General features: G+C 42.5%; 13 non-coding genes and 1 pseudogene across 13 annotated transcripts; all 14 read right to left on the bottom strand.

Moving 5' to 3' along the window:
• Window positions 1-6,153: 6,153 nt before the first annotated feature.
• TRNAN-AUU (transfer RNA asparagine (anticodon AUU)) lies at window positions 6,154-6,227 on the bottom strand. Its single transcript has one exon. It is a non-coding gene; the product is annotated as a tRNA-Asn (tRNA).
• A 1,540-nt stretch (window positions 6,228-7,767) lies between these two features.
• On the bottom strand, window positions 7,768-7,930 carry LOC135019591 (U1 spliceosomal RNA). Its single transcript, XR_010217130.1, has one exon. It is a non-coding gene; the product is annotated as a U1 spliceosomal RNA (small nuclear RNA).
• A 152-nt stretch (window positions 7,931-8,082) lies between these two features.
• LOC135019638 (U1 spliceosomal RNA) lies at window positions 8,083-8,246 on the bottom strand. Its single transcript, XR_010217165.1, has one exon. It is a non-coding gene; the product is annotated as a U1 spliceosomal RNA (small nuclear RNA).
• Window positions 8,247-8,917: 671 nt separating this feature from the next.
• On the bottom strand, window positions 8,918-9,080 carry LOC135019568 (U1 spliceosomal RNA). The gene has a single exon (XR_010217108.1). It is a non-coding gene; the product is annotated as a U1 spliceosomal RNA (small nuclear RNA).
• Window positions 9,081-9,232: 152 nt separating this feature from the next.
• Window positions 9,233-9,396, bottom strand: LOC135019637 (U1 spliceosomal RNA). The gene has a single exon (XR_010217164.1). It is a non-coding gene; the product is annotated as a U1 spliceosomal RNA (small nuclear RNA).
• Window positions 9,397-10,067: 671 nt separating this feature from the next.
• Window positions 10,068-10,230, bottom strand: LOC135019597 (U1 spliceosomal RNA). Its single transcript, XR_010217136.1, has one exon. It is a non-coding gene; the product is annotated as a U1 spliceosomal RNA (small nuclear RNA).
• A 152-nt stretch (window positions 10,231-10,382) lies between these two features.
• LOC135019647 (U1 spliceosomal RNA) lies at window positions 10,383-10,546 on the bottom strand. Its single transcript, XR_010217173.1, has one exon. It is a non-coding gene; the product is annotated as a U1 spliceosomal RNA (small nuclear RNA).
• A 671-nt stretch (window positions 10,547-11,217) lies between these two features.
• Window positions 11,218-11,380, bottom strand: LOC135019624 (U1 spliceosomal RNA). The gene has a single exon (XR_010217153.1). It is a non-coding gene; the product is annotated as a U1 spliceosomal RNA (small nuclear RNA).
• A 152-nt stretch (window positions 11,381-11,532) lies between these two features.
• Window positions 11,533-11,696, bottom strand: LOC135019612 (U1 spliceosomal RNA). Its single transcript, XR_010217144.1, has one exon. It is a non-coding gene; the product is annotated as a U1 spliceosomal RNA (small nuclear RNA).
• Window positions 11,697-12,369: 673 nt separating this feature from the next.
• LOC135019589 (U1 spliceosomal RNA) lies at window positions 12,370-12,532 on the bottom strand. The gene has a single exon (XR_010217128.1). It is a non-coding gene; the product is annotated as a U1 spliceosomal RNA (small nuclear RNA).
• Window positions 12,533-12,684: 152 nt separating this feature from the next.
• On the bottom strand, window positions 12,685-12,848 carry LOC135019636 (U1 spliceosomal RNA). The gene has a single exon (XR_010217163.1). It is a non-coding gene; the product is annotated as a U1 spliceosomal RNA (small nuclear RNA).
• Window positions 12,849-13,540: 692 nt separating this feature from the next.
• LOC135019610 (U1 spliceosomal RNA) lies at window positions 13,541-13,682 on the bottom strand (annotated as a pseudogene).
• Window positions 13,683-13,834: 152 nt separating this feature from the next.
• LOC135019556 (U1 spliceosomal RNA) lies at window positions 13,835-13,998 on the bottom strand. Its single transcript, XR_010217096.1, has one exon. It is a non-coding gene; the product is annotated as a U1 spliceosomal RNA (small nuclear RNA).
• Window positions 13,999-14,669: 671 nt separating this feature from the next.
• LOC135019580 (U1 spliceosomal RNA) lies at window positions 14,670-14,832 on the bottom strand. Its single transcript, XR_010217119.1, has one exon. It is a non-coding gene; the product is annotated as a U1 spliceosomal RNA (small nuclear RNA).
• Window positions 14,833-14,884: the final 52 nt, after the last annotated feature.

Below are 14,884 nucleotides of genomic sequence, written 5' to 3'. Positions count from 1 at the left end.
AAAACCATCCTTACAAAGGTGTTAATCAGAGACTTTGCTTTGTGGACACTTTTCAGAGAACAAATTTGTTAGCATAAAAATAAAGCCAGAAAATGAAGAGCTGTTTAATCACTCAATTGGATTTTTCTGCCAGCATATTTTTTTTCTCTGCAAACCACTGCTAAATTGTGCTTCCTAGCTGTTTTTATAAAATCAATGAATCAAATCTAACTCTGATTACATCAGAGAAGGCCAGGTACCCTACACCATAAGAGGGGGTTTGAAATTTTGACTTGTCTACTTAAAGATCACCAAAATCTGATAACAAGATCAATTACATCCCTGGGTGGGATTGAACCACCAACCTTTTAGTTAATAGCCGTACACACTAACTGATTGCGCCACAGAGACACTTTGCGAAAGGGCATACTGACAAAGGCTAATAAGCATTCATCTAAAACGTTTCCTAGAAAAACTTTAAAAAGTCAATAATCTGGAGAGTTTTTGTAAGATGTTTCTACCATCAACCAACGAAGAAACACATTGGTACTTTCCCATGATGAGTGAGTGCTTCAGGATCTCTTGCACTTACATGTGCAGCAGAGTACAGCAATGGAAGCATGCTGGGCTCATAACCCAGAGGTAGGCAGATTGAAACTATCCTCTGCTGTATGCTTTTTTTTTTTTTATTAAAGTAATCCAAAACTGGGATTGATATTTTGGCTCTTTTATTTTTACTTAAAGTACAATAACTTTTACCATTTTAATTTGTTTTAATAGTATATTGACAGTATTGTTTTCTTTCAAAAATCCACTTAATTTTCTTTACCCTATTATTAAAATGGTAATTGACAAAAACAAACTACATTGTCACCAGAAGAGCAATACAAAATGTACAAGTGATATATTAAAATCATCTTTCCAGCTTGAATTTCAATGATGCATTGGGGCAACGATTTTGTGAGAAACATCTTCACCCTTAAATAAAGATTTTCTTAATTCCTTACCTGTGTGCTAATTAGATATCACCTTGTTTTCGCATTAAACAGACTTCCACATGAGAAAGCAGCAAGGATGCAGTGGCGTTAATGCTTCCTGGTGTCAACTTGTATTATTTCAGTAGACATTTAAATGAGGATGCATCTTGCTGCCTTTCCAATGAAGCAAGTTTAATTTAGTAAAAGGTGAAAAACCATCCCTACACAGGTGTTAATCAGAGACTTGGCTTTGTGGACACTTTTCAGAGAACAAATTTGTTAGCATAAAAATAAAGCCAGAAAATGAAGAGCTGTTTAATCACTCAATTGGATTTTTTTTTGCCAGCATATTTTTTTTCTCTGCAACCCACTGCTAAATTGTGCTTCCTAGCTGTTTTTTATAAAATCACTGAATCAAATCTAACTCTGATTACATCAGAGAAGGCCAGGTACCCTACACAATAAGAGGGGGTTTGAAATTTTGACTTGTCTACTTAAATATCACCAAAATCTGATCACAAGGTCAATTACGTTCCTGGGTGGGATTGAACCACCAACCTTTTGGTTAATAGCCTTACACACTAACCAATTGCACCACAGAGAAAAAGTACATACTGACAAAGGCTAATAAGCATTCATCAAGAACGTTTCCTAGAAAAACTTTAAAAAGTCAATAATCTGGAGAGTTTTTGTAAGATGTTTCTTCCATCAACCAATGAAGAAACACATTGGTACTTTCCCATGATGAGTGAGTGCTTCAGGATCTCTTGCACTTACATGTGCAGCAGAGTACTGCAATGGAAGCATGCTGGGCCCATAACCCAGAGATAGGCAGATTGAAACTATCCTTTGCTATATGCATTTTTTTTGTTAATTAAAGTAATCCAAAACTGGGATTGATATTTTTGCTCTTTTATTTTTACTTAAAGTACAATAACTTTTACCATTTTAATTTGTTTTAATAGTATATTGACAGTATTGTTTTCTTTCAAAAATCCACTTTTTTTTCTTTACCCTATTATTAAAATGGTAATTGACAAAAACAAACTACATTGTCACCAGAAGAGCAATACAAAATGTACAAGTGATATATTAAAATCATCTTTCCAGCTTGAATTTCAATGATGCATTGGGGCAACGATTTTGTGAGAAACATCTTCACCCTTAAATAAAGATTTTCTTAATTCCTTACCTGTGTGCTAATTAGATATCACCTTGTTTTCACATTAAACAGACTTCCACATGAGAAAGCAGCAAGGATGCAGTGGCGTTAATGTTTCCTGGTGTCAACCTGTATTATTTCAGTAGACATTGAAATGAGGATGCATCTTGCTGCCTTTCCAATGAAGCAAGTTTAATTTAGTAATAGGTGAAAAACCATCCCTACAAAGGTGTTAATCAGAGACTTGGCTTTGTGGACACTTTTCAGAGAACAAATTTGTTAGCATAAAAATAAACCAGAAAATGAAGAGCTGTTTAATCACTCAATTGGATTTTTTTGCCAGCATATTTTTTTTTCTCTGCAACCCACTGCTAAATTGTGCTTTCTAGCTGTTTTTTATAAAATCACTGAATCAAATATAACTCTGATAACATCAGAGAAGGCCAGGTACCCTACACAATAAGAGGGGGTTTGAAATTTTGACTTGTCTACTTAAATATCACCAAAATCTGATCACAAGGTCAATTACGTCCCTGGGTGGGATTGAACCACCAACCTTTTGGTTAATAGCCTTACACACTAACCAATTGCGCCACAGAGACACTTTGCAAAAGTACATACTGACAAAGGCTAATAAGCATTCATCTAGAACGTTTCCTAGAAAAACTTTAAAAAGTCAATAATCTGGAGAGTTTTTGTAAGATGTTTCTTCCATCAACCAACGAAGAAACACATTGGTACTTTCCCATGATGAGTGAGTGCTTCAGGATCTCTTGCACTTACATGTGCAGCAGAGTACTGCAATGGAAGCATGCTGGGCCCATAACCCAGAGGTAGGCAGATTGAAACTATCCTTTGCTATATGCATTTTTTTTTGTTAATTAAAGTAATCCAAAACTGGGATTGATATTTTTGCTCTTTTATTTTTACTTAAAGTACAATAACTTTTACCATTTTAATTTGTTTTAATAGTATATTGACAGTATTGTTTTCTTTCAAAAATCCACTTAATTTTCTTTACCCTATTATTAAAATGGTAATTGACAAAAACAAACTACATTGTCACCAGAAGAGAAATACAAAATGTACAAGTGATATATTAAAATCATCTTTCCAGCTTGAATTTCAATGATGCATTGGGGCAACGATTTTGTGAGAAACATCTTCACCCTTAAATAAAGATTTTCTTAATTCCTTACCTGTGTGCTAATTAGATATCACCTTGTTTTCACATTAAACAGACTTCCACATGAGAAAGCAGCAAGGATGCAGTGGCGTTAATGTTTCCTGGTGTCAACCTGTATTATTTCAGTAGACATTGAAATGAGGATGCATCTTGCTGCCTTTCCAATGAAGCAAGTTTAATTTAGTAATAGGTGAAAAACCATCCCTACAAAGGTGTTAATCAGAGACTTGGCTTTGTGGACACTTTTCAGAGAACAAATTTGTTAGCATAAAAATAAAGCCAGAAAATGAAGAGCTGTTTAATCACTCAATTGGATTTTTTTGCCAGCATATTTCTTTTTCTCTGCAACCCACTGATAAATTGTGCTTCCTAGCTGTTTTTATAAAATCACTGAATCAAATCTAACTCTGATTACATCAGAGAAGGCTAGGTACCCTACACAATAAGAGGGGGTTTGAAATTTTGACTTGTCTACTTAAATATCACCAAAATCTGATCACAAGGTCAATTACGTCCCTGGGTAGGATTTAACCACCAACCTTTTGGTTAATAGCCGTACACACTAACCAATTGCGCCACAGAGACACTTTGCAAAAAGTACATACTGACAAAGGCTAATAAGCATTCATCTAGAACGTTTCCTAGAAAAACTTTAAAAAGTCAATAATCTGGAGAGTTTTTGTAAGATGTTTCTTCCATCAACCAACGAAGAAACACATTGGTACTTTCCCATGATGAGTGAGTGCTTCAGGATCTCTTGCACTTACATGTGCAGCAGAGTACTGCAATGGAAGCATGCTGGGCCCATAACCCAGAGGTAGGCAGATTGAAACTATCCTTTGCTATATGCATTTTTTTTTGTTAATTAAAGTAATCCAAAACTGGGATTGATATTTTTGCTCTTTTATTTTTACTTAAAGTACAATAACTTTTACCATTTTAATTTGTTTTAATAGTATATTGACAGTATTGTTTTCTTTCAAAAATCCACTTAATTTTCTTTACCCTATTATTAAAATGGTAATTGACAAAAACAAACTACATTGTCACCAGAAGAGCAATACAAAATGTACAAGTGATATATTAAAATCATCTTTCCAGCTTGAATTTCAATGATGCATTGGGGCAACGATTTTGTGAGAAACATCTTCACCCTTAAATAAAGATTTTCTTAATTCCTTACCTGTGTGCTAATTAGATATCACCTTGTTTTCACATTAAACAGACTTCCACATGAGAAAGCAGCAAGGATGCAGTGGCGTTAATGTTTCCTGGTGTCAACCTGTATTATTTCAGTAGACATTGAAATGAGGATGCATCTTGCTGCCTTTCCAATGAAGCAAGTTTAATTTAGTAATAGGTGAAAAACCATCCCTACAAAGGTGTTAATCAGAGACTTGGCTTTGTGGACACTTTTCAGAGAACAAATTTGTTAGCATAAAAATAAAGCCAGAAAATGAAGAGCTGTTTAATCACTCAATTGGATTTTTTTGCCAGCATATTTCTTTTTCTCTGCAACCCACTGATAAATTGTGCTTCCTAGCTGTTTTTATAAAATCACTGAATCAAATCTAACTCTGATTACATCAGAGAAGGCTAGGTACCCTACACAATAAGAGGGGGTTTGAAATTTTGACTTGTCTACTTAAATATCACCAAAATCTGATCACAAGGTCAATTACGTCCCTGGGTAGGATTTAACCACCAACCTTTTGGTTAATAGCCGTACACACTAACCAATTGCGCCACAGAGACACTTTGCAAAAAGTACATACTGACAAAGGCTAATAAGCATTCATCTAGAACGTTTCCTAGAAAAACTTTAAAAAGTCAATAATCTGGAGAGTTTTTGTAAGATGTTTCTTCCATCAACCAATGAAGAAACACATTGGTACTTTCCCATGATGAGTGAGTGCTTCAGGATCTCTTGCACTTACATGTGCAGCAGAGTACTGCAATGGAAGCATGCTGGGCCCATAACCCAGAGGTAGGCAGATTGAAACTATCCTTTGCTATATGCATTTTTTTTGTTAATTAAAGTAATCCAAAACTGGGATGGATATTTTTGCTCTTTTATTTTTACTTAAAGTACAATAACTTTTACCATTTTAATTTGTTTTAATAGTATATTGACAGTATTGTTTTCTTTCAAAAATCCACTTAATTTTCTTTACCCTATTATTAAAATGGTAATTGACAAAAACAAACTACATTGTCACCAGAAGAGCAATACAAAATGTACAAGTGATATATTAAAATCATCTTTCCAGGTTGAATTTCAATGATGCATTGGGGCAACGATTTTGTGAGAAACATCTTCACCCTTAAATAAAGATTTTCTTAATTCCTTACCTGTGTGCTAATTAGATATCACCTTGTTTTCACATTAAACAGACTTCCACATGAGAAAGCAGCAAGGATGCAGTGGCGTTAATGTTTCCTGGTGTCAACTTGTATTATTTCAGTAGACATTGAAATGAGGATGCATCTTGCTGCCTTTCCAATGAAGCAAGTTTAATTTAGTAATAGGTGAAAAACCATCCTTACAAAGGTGTTAATCAGAGACTTTGCTTTGTGGACACTTTTCAGAGAACAAATTTGTTAGCATAAAAATAAAGCCAGAAAATGAAGAGCTGTTTAATCACTCAATTGGATTTTTCTGCCAGCATATTTTTTTTCTCTGCAACCTACTGCTAAATTGTGCTTCCTAGCTGTTTTTATAAAATCACTGAATCAAATCTAACTCTGATTACATCAGAGAAGGCCAGGTACCCTACACCGTAACAGGGGGTTTGAAATTTTGACTTGTCTACTTAAATATCACCAAAATCTGATCACAAGGTCAATTACATCCCTGGGTGGGATTGAACCACCAACCTTTTGGTTAATAGCCAAACACACTAACCGATTGCGCCACAGAGACACTTTGCAAAAAGTTCATACTGACAAAGGCTAATAAGCATTCATCTAGAACGTTTCCTAGAAAAACTTTAAAAAGTCAATAATCTGGAGAGTTTTTGTAAGATGTTTCTTCCATCAACCAACGAAGAAACACATTGGTACTTTCCCATGATGAGTGAGTGCTTCAGGATCTCTTGCACTTACATGTGCAGCAGAGTACTGCAATGGAAGCATGCTGGGCCGATAACCCAGAGGTAGGCAGATTGAAACTACCCTCTGCTATATGCATTTTTTTTTAATTAAAGTAATCCAAAATTGGGATTGATATTTTAGCTCTTTTATTTTTACTTAAAGTACAATAACTTTTACCATTTTAATTTGTTTAATAGTATATTGACAGTATTGTTTTCTTTCAAAAATCCACTTAATTTTCTTTACCCTATTATTAAAATGGTAATTGACAAAAACAAACTACATTGTCACCAGAAGAGCAATACAAAATGTACAAGTGATATATTAAAATCATCTTTCCAGCTTGAATTTCAATGATGCATTGGGGCAACGATTTTGTGAGAAACATCTTCACCCTTAAATAAAGATTTTCTTAATTCCTTACCGGTATGCTAATTAGATATCACCTTGTTTTCACATTAAACAGACTTCCACATGAGAAAGCAGCAAGGATGCAGTGGCGTTAATGTTTCCTGGTGTCAACCTGTATTATTTCAGTAGATATTGAAATGACGATGCATCTTGCTGCCTTTCCAATGAAGCAAGTTTAATTTAGTAATAGGTGAAAAACCATCCCTACAAAGGTGTTAATCAGATACTTGGCTTTGTGGACACTTTTCAGAGAACAAATTTGTTAGCATAAAAATAAAGCCAGAAAATGAAGAGCTGTTTAATCACTCAATTGGATTTTTTTGCCAGCATATTTCTTTTTCTGTGCAACCCACTGCTAAATTGTGCTTCCTAGCTGTTTTTTTTTTATAAAATCACTTAATCAAATCTAACTCTGATTACATCAGAGAAGGCCAGGTACCCTACACCACAAGAGGGGGTTTGAAATTTTGACTTGTCTACTTAAAGATCACCAAAATCTGATAACAAGGTAAATTACGTCCCTGGGTGGGATTGAACCACCAACCTTTTGGATAATAACCGAACACGCTAACTGATTGCGCCACAGTGACACTTTGCAAACGTACATTCTGACAAACGCTAATAAGCATTCATCTAGAACGTTTCCTAGAAAAACTTTAAAAAGTCAATAATCTGGAGAGTTTTTGTAAGATGTTTCTTCCATCAATCAACGAAGAACATTCAAGCTGATTTCTTGCAGCAGCTGGGCACTGTAACAGCTCCAGAGCTGCTCTGTAAGGCAACTAAAAGGGTGTGGGCCCTGCAGCACTACCTGTAGTTCGCATTGTGCGTTGGAAGGCACAAAGTAAGCAGACGGGAGAAGTCAGGATAGTGCGCAAGGGCATAGAAAGGAGCGGCTCAAGAAAAGAGAAGTGGAAACAGACAGCAAACTAGGCTGGAGAGAGACCTGAGACAAAGAGATCTGAATTATACGAGAGCCGACCAGGGGAAACACAAATTATGCAGTCGAGTTTCCCACATTTGGGGAAATCGCTGGAGCAGCACACACAGAGTGCAATGGGTGAGCCTTGCCCTGGGAGAAGCACCTTCATGATCATAGTATCTCACCTGGCAGGTAAGTAGGAGTTGGGCAAGAGCTGAGGAGGGTCGCTGCTCGGGCACCCCCCTGTCAAGTGAAGGAGATCCAACTGAGGCAGCACAAGAGAACTCTCGAAAGAAGAACAAGGCTAGAGGAAGATCTGAGACACAGAAATCTGGCTTTTACCAGAGCTGACCAGAGGAAAGCACAAACACAGTCCCCCACTACCACAAATAATGCAGTCGAGTTTCCCACATTTGGGGAAATCACAGGGGTCAGCATACCCAGAATGCAATGAATGAACCTCACCCTGGGAGAACAATCTTCATGACCATGGTATCTCCTATGCAAAATAAGTATGATTTGGGATAGGGCTGGGGAGGGCCGCTGCTCAGGCACATCTCTGTCAAGTAAAGGAGATTCAACTGAGGCAGCACAAGGGAACTCTCATCTGGGGACAACAACTGCAGGGAGAACACATATTTTCAGATGAACATGGGAGGGCAGAAGGCTGCCTAATACTGAAGCACCCCCAAACAACAAACCAAATGCAACAACTAGTACAAGCATTCCTGGGGGAAGGCCTGCAGCAGATGGATTTGCATATGGTGATGTCATCCAAGCAGTGGGTCAAAGTTGGCTTCAACCCTCGTCTGCATATGAAAAGAGAAAAGGGGCGTGCAGGGCATGGCGGCCTTTTGCGGCACTTGGATGACCCCTAGTTCGCATTAAACACCTCCACCCTACTTCGGTGTGGGGCTCATGTTGGCTATGCCCCAGCCCATGAAGCATTCAAGCTGATTACTTGCAGCAGCTGGGCACTGTAATAGCTCCAGAGCTGCTCTGTAAGGCAAGTAAAAGGGTGTGGGCCCTGCAGCACTACCTGTAGTTCGCATTGTGCATTGGAAGGCACAAAGTAAGCAGATGGGAGAAGTCAAGATAATGAGCAAGGGCATAGAAGGGAGCGGCTCAAGAAAAGAGAAGTTGAAACAGACAGCAAACTAGGCTGGAGAAAGACCTGAGACAAAGAGATCTGAATTATACGAGAGCCGACCAGAGGAAACACAAATTATGCAGTCAAGTTTCCCACATTTGGGGAAATCGCAGGAGCGGCACACCCAGAGTGCAATGGGTGAGCCTTGCCCTGGGAGAAGCACCTTCCTGATCATAGTATCTCACCTGGCAGGTAAGTAGGAGTTGGGCTAGAGCTGGGGAGGGTCGCTGCTCGGGCACCCCCCTGTCAAGTGAAGGAGATCCAACTGAGGCAGCACAAGGGAACTCTCGAAAGAAGAACAAGGCTAGAGGAAGATCTGAGACAAAGAAATCTGACTTTTACCAGAGCTGAGCAGAGGAAAGCACAAACACAGTCCCCCACTACCACAAATAATGCAGTCGAGTTTCCCACATTTGGGGAAATCACAGGGGTCAGCATACCCAGAATGCAATGAATGAACCTCACCCTGGGAGAACAATCTTCATGACCATGGTATCTCCTATGCAAAATAAGTATGATTTGGGATAGGGCTGGGGAGGGCCGCTGCTCAGGCACATCTCTGTCAAGTAAAGGAGATTCAACTGAGGCAGCACAAGGGAACTCTCATCTGGGGACAACAACTGCAGGGAGAACACATATTTTCAGATGAACATGGGAGGGCAGAAGGCTGCCTAATACTGAAGCACCCCCAAACAACAAACCAAATGCAACAACTAGTGCAAGCATTCCTGGGGGAAGGCCTGCAGCAGATTGATTTGCATATGGTAATGCCATCCAAGCAGTGGGTCAAAGTTGGCTTCAACCCTCGTCTGCATATGAAAAGAGAAAAGGGGCGTGCAGGGCATGGCGGCCTTTTGCGGCGCATGGGTGACCCTTAGTTCGCATTAAACACCCCCACCCTACTTCGGTGTGGGGCTCATGTTGGCAATGCCCCAGCCCCTGAAGCATTCAAGCTGATTTCTTGCAGCAGCTGGGCACTGTAACAGCTCCAGAGCTGCTCTGTGAGGCAAGTAAAAGGGTGTGGGCCCTGCAGCACTACCTGTAGTTCGCATTGTGTGTTGGAAGGCACAAAGTAAGCAGACGGGAGAAGTCAGGATAGTGCGCAAGGGCATAGAAGGGAGCGGCTCAAGAAAAGAGAAGTGGAAACAGACAGCAAACTAGGCTGGAGAGAGACCTGAGACAAAGAGATCTGAATTATACGAGAGCCGACCAGGGGAAACACAAATTATGCAGTCAAGTTTCCCACATTTGGGGAAATCACAGGGGCAGCACACCCAGAGTGCAATGGGTGAGCCTTGCCCTGGGAGAAGCACCTACATGATCATAGTATCTCACCTGGCAGGTAAGTAGGAGTTGGGCTAGAGCTGCGAAGGGTCGCTGCTCGGGTACCCCCCTGTCAAGTGAAGGAGATCCAACTGAGGCAGCACAAGGGAACTCTCGAAAGAGGAACAAGGCTAGAGGAAGATCTGAGACAAAGAAATCTGATTTTTACAAGAGTTGACCAGAAGAAAGCACAAACACAGTCCCCCACTACCACAAATAATGCAGTTGAGTTTCCCACATTTGGGGAAATCACAGGGGTCAGCATACCCAGAATGCAATGAATGAACCTCACCCTGGGAGAACAATCTTCATGACCATGGTATCTCCTATGCAAAATAAGTATGATTTGGGATAGGGCTGGGGAGGGCCGCTGCTCAGGCACATCTCTGTCAAGTAAAGGAGATTCAACTGATGCAGCACAAGGGAACTCTCATCTGGGGACAACAACTGCAGGGAGAACACATATTTTCAGATGAACATGGGAGGGCAGAAGGCTGCCTAATACTGAAGCACCCCCAAACAACAAACCAAATGCAACAACTAGTGCAAGCATTCCTGGGGGAAGGCCTGCAGCAGATGGTTTTGCATATGGTGATGTCATCCAAGCAGTGGGTCAAAGTTGGCTTCAACCCTCGTCTGCATATGAAAAGAAAAAAGGGATGTGCAGGGCATGGCGTCCTTTTGTGGCGCTTGGATGACCCCTAATTCGCATTAAACATCTCCACCCTCCTTCGGTGTGGGGCTCATGTTGGCTATGCCCCAGCCCCTGAAGCATTCAAGATGATTTCTTGCAGCAGCTGGGCACTGTAACAGCTCCAGAGCTGCTCTGTAAAGCATGTAAAAGGGTGTGGGCCCTGCAGCACTACCTGTAGTATGCATTGTGCGTTGGAAGGCACAAAGTAAGCAGACGGGAGAGGTCAGGATAGTGCGCAAGGGCATAGAAGGGAGCGGCTCAAGAAAAGAGAAGTGGAAACAGACAGCAAACTAGGCTGGAGAAAGACCTGAGACAAAGAGATCTGAATTATATGAGAGCCGACCAGAGGAAACACAAATTATGCCGTCAAGTGTCCCACATTTGGGGAAATCGCAGGAGCAGCACACCCAGAGTGCAATGGGTGAGCCTTGCCCTGGGAGAAGCACCTTCCTGATCATAGTATCTCACCTGGTAGGTAAATAGGAGTTGGAATAGAGCTGGGGAGGGTCGCTGCTCGTGCACCCCCCTGTCAAGTGAAGGAGATCCAACTGAGGCAGCACAAGGGAACTCTCGAAAGAAGAACAAGGCTAGAGGAAGATCTGAGACAAAGAAATCTGACTTTTACCAGAGCTGACCAGAGGAAAGCACAAACACAGTCCCCCACTACCACAAATAATGCAGTTGAGTTTCCCACATTTGGGGAAATCACAGGGGTCAGCATACCCAGAATGCAATGAATGAACCTCACCCTGGGAGAACAATCTTCATGACCATGGTATCTCCTATGCAAAATAAGTATGATTTGGGATAGGGCTGGGGAGGGCCGCTGCTCAGGCACATCTCTGTCAAGTAAAGGAGATTCAACTGAGGCAGCACAAGGGAACTCTCATCTGGGGACAACAACTGCAGGGAGAACACATATTTTCAGATGAACATGGGAGGGCAGAAGGCTGCCTAATACTGAAGCACCCCCAAACAACAAACCAAATGCAACAACTAGTGCAAGCATTCCTGGGGGAAGGCCTGCAGCAGATTGATTTGCATATGGTAATGCCATCCAAGCAGTGGGTCAAAGTTGGCTTCAACCCTCGTCTGCATATCAAAAAAGAGAAAAGGGGCGTGCAGGGCATGGCGGCCTGTTGCGGCGCTTGGATGACCTCTAGTTCGCATTAAACACCTCCACCCTCCTTCGGTGTGGGGCTCATGTTGGCTATGCCCCAGCCCCTGAAGCATTCAAGCTGATTTCTTGCAGCAGCTGGGCACTGTAACAGCTCCAGAGCTGCTCTGTAAGGCAAGTAAAAGGGTGTGGGCCCTGCAGCACTACCTGTAGTTTGCATTGTGCATTGGAAGGCACAAAGTAAGCAGACGGGAGAAGTCAGGATAGTGCGCAAGGGCATAGAAGGGAGCGGCTCAAGAAAAGAGAAGTGGAAACAGACAGCAAACTATACTGGAGAGAGACCTGAGACAAAGAGATCTGAATTATACGAGAGCCGACCAGGGGAAACACAAATTATGCAGTCAAGTGTCCCACATTTGGGGAAATTGCAGGAGCAGCACACCCAGAGTGCAATGGGTGAGCCTTGCCCTGGGAGTAGCACCTTCATGATCATAGTATCTCACCTGGCAGGTAAGTAGGAGTTGGGCTAGAGCTGGGGAGGGTCGCTGCTCGGGCACCCCCCTGTCAAGTGAAGGAGATCCAACTGAGGCAGCACAAGGGAACTCTTGAAAGAGGAACAAGGCTAGAGGAAGATCTGAGACAAAGAAATCTGACTTTTACCAGAGCTGACCAGAGGAAAGCACAAACACAGTCCCCCACTACCACAAATAATGCAGTCGAGTTTCCCACATTTGGGGAAATCACAGGGGTCAGCATACCCAGAATGCAATGAATGAACCTCACCCTGGGAGAACAATCTTCATGACCATGGTATCTCCTATGCAAAATAAGTATGATTTGGGATAGGGCTGGTGAGGGCCGCTGCTCAGGCACATCTCTGTCAAGTAAAGGAGATTCAACTGAGGCAGCACAAGGGAACTCTCATCTGGGGACAACAACTGCAGGGAGAACACATATTTTCAGATGAACATGGGAGGGCAGAAGGCTGCCTAATACTGAAGCACCCCCAAACAACAAACCAAATGCAACAACTAGTACAAGCATTCCTGGGGGAAGGCCTGCAGCAGATGGATTTGCATATGGTGATGTCATCCAAGCAGTGGGTCAAAGTTGGCTTCAACCCTCATCTGCATATGAAAAGAGAAAAGGGGCGTGCAGGGCATGGCGGCCTTTTGCGGCGCTTGGATGACCCCTAGTTCGCATTAAACACCTCCACCCTCATTCGGTGTGGGGCTCATGTTGGCTATGCCCCAGCCCCTGAAGCATTCAAGCTGATTTCTTGCAGCAGCTGGGCACTGTAACAGCTCCAGAGTTGCTCTGTAAGTCAAGTTAAAGGGTGTGGGCCCTGCAGCACTACCTGTAGTTCGCATTGTGCGTTGGAAGGCACAAAGTAAGCAGACGGGAGAAGTCAGGATAGTGCGCAAGGGCATAGAAGAGAGCGGCTCAAGAAAAGAGAAGTGGAAACAGACAGCAAACTAGGCTGGAGAGAGACCTGAGACAAAGAGATCTGAATTATATGAGAGCCGACCAGGGGAAACACAAATTATGCAGTCAAGTTTCCCACATTTGGGGAAATCAAAGGGGCAGCACACCCAGAGTGCAATGGGTGAGCCTTGCCCTGGGAGAAGCACCTACATGATCATAGTATCTCACCTGGCAGGTAAGTAGGAGTTGGGCTAGAGCTGGGGAGGGTCGCTGCTCGGGCACCCCCCTGTCAAGTGAAGGAGATCCAACTGAGGCAGCACAAGGGAACTCTCGAAAGAAGAACAAGGCTAGAGGAAGATCTGAGACAAAGAAATCTGACTTTTACCAGAGCTGACCAGAGGAAAGCACAAACACAGTCCCCCACTACCACAAATAATGCAGTCGAGTTTCCCACATTTGGGGAAATCACAGGGGTCATCATACCCAGAATGCAATGAATGAACCTCACCCTGGGAGAACAATCTTCATGACCATGATATCTCCTATGCAAAATAAGTATGATTTGGGATAGGGCTGGGGAGGGCCGCTGCTCAGGCACATCTCTGTCAAGTAAAGGCGATTCAACTGAGGCAGCACAAGGGAACTCTCATCTGGGGACAACAACTGCAGGGAGAACACATATTTTCAGATGAACATGGGAGGGCAGAAGGCTGCCTAATACTGAAGCACCCCCAAACAACAAACCAAATGCAACAACTAGTGCAAGCATTCCTGGGGGAAGGCCTGCAGCAGATGGATTTGCATATGGTGATGTCATCCAAGCAGTGGGTCAAAGTTGGCTTCAACCCTCGACTGCATATGAAAAGAAAACAGGGATGTGCAGGGCATGGCGGCCTTTTGCGGCGCTTGCATGACCCCTAATTCGCATTAAACACCTCCACCCTCCTTCGGTGTGGGGCTCATGTTGGCTATGCCCCAGCACCTGAAGCATTCAAGCTGATTTCTTGCAGCAGCTGGGCACTGTAACAGCTCCAGAGCTGCTCTGTAAGGCAACTAAAAGGGTGTGGGCCCTGAAGCACTACCTGTAGTTCGCATTGTGCGTTGGAAGGCACAAAGTAAGCAGACGGGAGAAGTCAGGATAGTGCGCAAGGGCATAGAAGGGAGCGGTTCAAGAAAAGAGAAGTGGAAACAGACAGCAAACTAGGCTGGAGAGAGACCTGAGACAAAGAGATCTGAATTATACGAGAGCCGACCAGAGGAAACACAAATTATGCAGTCAAGTGTCCCACATTTGGGGAAATCGCAGGAGCAGCACACCCAGAGTGCAATGGGTGAGCCTTGCCCTGGGAGAAGCACCTTCCTGATCATAGTATCTCACCTGGCAGGTAAGTAGGAGTTGGGCTAGAGCTGGGGAGGGTCGCTGCTCGTGCACCCCCCTGTCAAGT

This window comes from Pseudophryne corroboree, unplaced genomic scaffold (genome assembly GCF_028390025.1).
Source record: "Pseudophryne corroboree isolate aPseCor3 unplaced genomic scaffold, aPseCor3.hap2 scaffold_336, whole genome shotgun sequence".
In the NCBI taxonomy this organism is placed as follows: Eukaryota; Metazoa; Chordata; class Amphibia; order Anura; family Myobatrachidae; genus Pseudophryne; species Pseudophryne corroboree.
Note: the sequence above shows the minus strand (reverse complement) of the source record. Positions and strands in the feature narration are given on the sequence as shown.